Consider the following 3,061-nt stretch of genomic DNA (forward strand, 5'->3'; position numbering starts at 1 on the left):
GTACGACCAACTGTACTCCGTAGCACGACCAAGGGCCAGGCACGGAGTCTCCAGAATTGCTGCCCAGGCCCGCATCAGATAACAGAAAGCGCATTTTCTGTGCTTCATGCGACATGCGAGGCAGTTGGTCGTACCGTCCGTCACATATGTACGCGGGTGCGGATATTTTCGGCGAGGCAGATTCGTGGCCAGATGAGATGGGACAAAGTTGGAAGAGACGGTCAACAAGTACCAACATGTAGCCGAGAGGCAAAAGAAAACACAAGGGAATAATAATGCAAGCGCACAACGTTGATCACGGCAGGACCCGATTAATATCGGTAGTTGGTTGTCGACTCCATGAGCTTGGATACTGGTAGCACGTGTCGCCGAACAGAGTCGCCGAAAGAGAGAGAGAGAGAGAGAGAGAGAGCGGCGACCGGCGCACATCCGCGAGCAAGTCCGTGCGGGCCGAGCCTATTCCCTGGGGCCGGGAATGGACAGGAAACGACAAAACGAGCAAAAGAAAAAGAAAAAAGAAAAAGAAAAACAAAAAAGAAAAACAAAAAATTAGCAATATAAAGCTATGAGATGAGGACACAAAGCCATGATCAACCAAAAGGTCTTGGTTAATCCATGTTTCAGGCGGCAATGTGTCTTGCAGAATTGAGGCCCCTGGATATATTCGTACAGTTACGTACATACATCGTTAGTACGGATACTTGCGTTAGTAGTATACACAGCCCTGCAGGCGGGAATACGGTCAAAATATGGACGTGCAAAGTTTTTTCTTTGTTTCCTTGTTTCTTTTTCTTCTTCTTTTTATTGCCCCTGTATGCGCCCATCATCTGCCGATTCAGAGTCAAAAAGCTAAGATGAACCACGAGTTGACTTTTGAGTTTATGCTTCCAACATGGCGTGACGGCCGTGCCCTACCTATGTACCTACCTTCGTGCCAGGTAGGGACACAACTAAGACATTCGGAATAGTACATACATAGCTCCTCCAACTCTCACCGACGGCAAGTGAGGACGGAATTCCCAACCTTGTCCGTTTCAACGACCCTACATATTCGTCGCAACCTTTCGCAACCCTGGCTGATCGAAGCACCTGTCAAGGTGCCTTGTGGAGTCCTCGGAGTCTTTCTTGGCGCAGCGCCACGGCCCCCCCTCCCCAAATGAAGCTCAAAAGCCAAGTTTCCATCCGGAGGATGCCGTTGGCCACGAGGGACAACGCCGAGGAAAGCCACGTTGAGTTTTTATTTCAATATTCGAAAAAAATTGACACCAACGACCGTTGACCCGCCTCTAAAAAGGGGACCCAAGCCCCCCAAGGCTGGGGTTTTTCGCTGTGGGAAAAAAAACATCTCAAACAGGAAGCTAGCTGTGCTGGTCTGACCATCTCCGCCCAACATGGTCTAGAACGGAAAGGTAATGAGCGCTAAAAAAACGACTAGAAACAGAGAAGAAGAGACAGAAGGAAAAAAAAAAAGGAGCGGACAAGAATGAGGCTTCGGTTGGTTCGTCTCTCCTTCTTTTCCTCGGCTGGGCTGGGCTGGGCTGGCTCGGGAATGGCCATCGCGCGCCGAACGGCTCCTAGCTTCCGTTTGCACCTTAATTATATCCGCGCCACCCTTCGCTTCTTCTCCTTCCAGCCAGCACCTACGGAGTAAATACAATACGGCGACTTCCCCAGCTTCACCGCCCAACAATTTATTACTTTTTGCAAAAAGTGCCAACACATCCACGCCGCAATGTCATGACTCTTTGCAATCAGTCCATTTTTGATGGAGCAAAAATTTTCTCCTTTCTTTTTCTTGATTCGAATACATTTCTGCCCAATATGCGATGCGGTCCTGCCATGGCGTGTACGGAAGACGAAACAAAACAAAACACGTCGATTCATTCAACTGCGTGTCTTTTTTTTTTTTTTGCCGCCCAACTCATTGAGATGACCAGGACAGAAACGCCCCGATACCAGAACGCATGCAACGACCTTCCTTCCGTACATGGGCAATCGAGAACAAGCTCCTCCCACCCTCCCTCCTTCAGCTCTTCATGCGGTGCGGAAGCCGATCCGGCTCGGCTGGGCTGGACTCTGCAGCCACCAGGATGTTGTGATAAGCCCTGCATCCCAGCTGCGCCTTCTCGACACACTCTTTTTTTCCTGACTGACGTGAGCCATCACTTTTCATTTTTCTGCTACCTGGGGAAAAGTAAGATATGGCATTCTGGCACAAATCCTATACATGTTAGCGACGGCAAAGGTAAAGAGTCTAGAGCTTGGCAGACGCCAAGGGACAATTGGTTTCGCATTCAACCATCCCGCGCACGGCGTACCCGATCGACAAACATCGCGGATGGTTTGCCCGGTCTTCCGAACAAGGTGCTCGTCGCTGACTAGGCGTCTTATTTTTTTTTTTTTTGCTTCTGTTCATCTCCTAGCATCTCTAATTTGCACGCGCCGCCGCTCCTCCTCCGCAAGCAAGGATTCCCGTGGCCGACGCGCTTTGCATGTGCGCCATCGGGGTGATGAAGTTCGGACGGACCTTTCCGCCTGCCTGCTAACAGCATCGTCGTAGAGCAAAGCCAAAAAAAAGATCAACATTTACGAGATCACAGCCTCGTCGGTCAGCGCCCGAGATATCACAGCTGGATCGGCAAAAATAGAATAGAAAAGAGGCAGTGGCAAACATTTGCCAAGTCTCAGGCGTCGTTGCACCTCGTCCGTCTTCCCCTTCGTTGGATGCATGACAGCCCTGAACCCCCCGTGATGGGAGGCAACAAACAACGGACCGGGGGAGCAAGAACCCTGATGCCGTCCTTGGACGGTTCGGAGCCTATCGGAAGCCGTCCGGAGCTTCTTCCGTAGCAAAAAGAAGAACAAAACACAACCCGTTTCCCCCTCCCCTGACCATGTAATCAAGGTCTCACTTCCCGTCATCATTCTGCAAAGGATGCAAGCCACAAAGACGAGTCACTAATCTGTACAGATTACAACAAGCCACTTACAAGCACCAGTCAGCAGGGTGCAGCAGCACGGTTCTCTCTTCCACGCAAACGCAACCCCCCCCCCCCCCCGC

The sequence above is a fragment of the Cordyceps fumosorosea genome, assembly GCF_001636725.1.
Source record: "Cordyceps fumosorosea ARSEF 2679 chromosome Unknown scaffold_11, whole genome shotgun sequence".
NCBI classification, from domain to species: Eukaryota; Fungi; Ascomycota; class Sordariomycetes; order Hypocreales; family Cordycipitaceae; genus Cordyceps; species Cordyceps fumosorosea.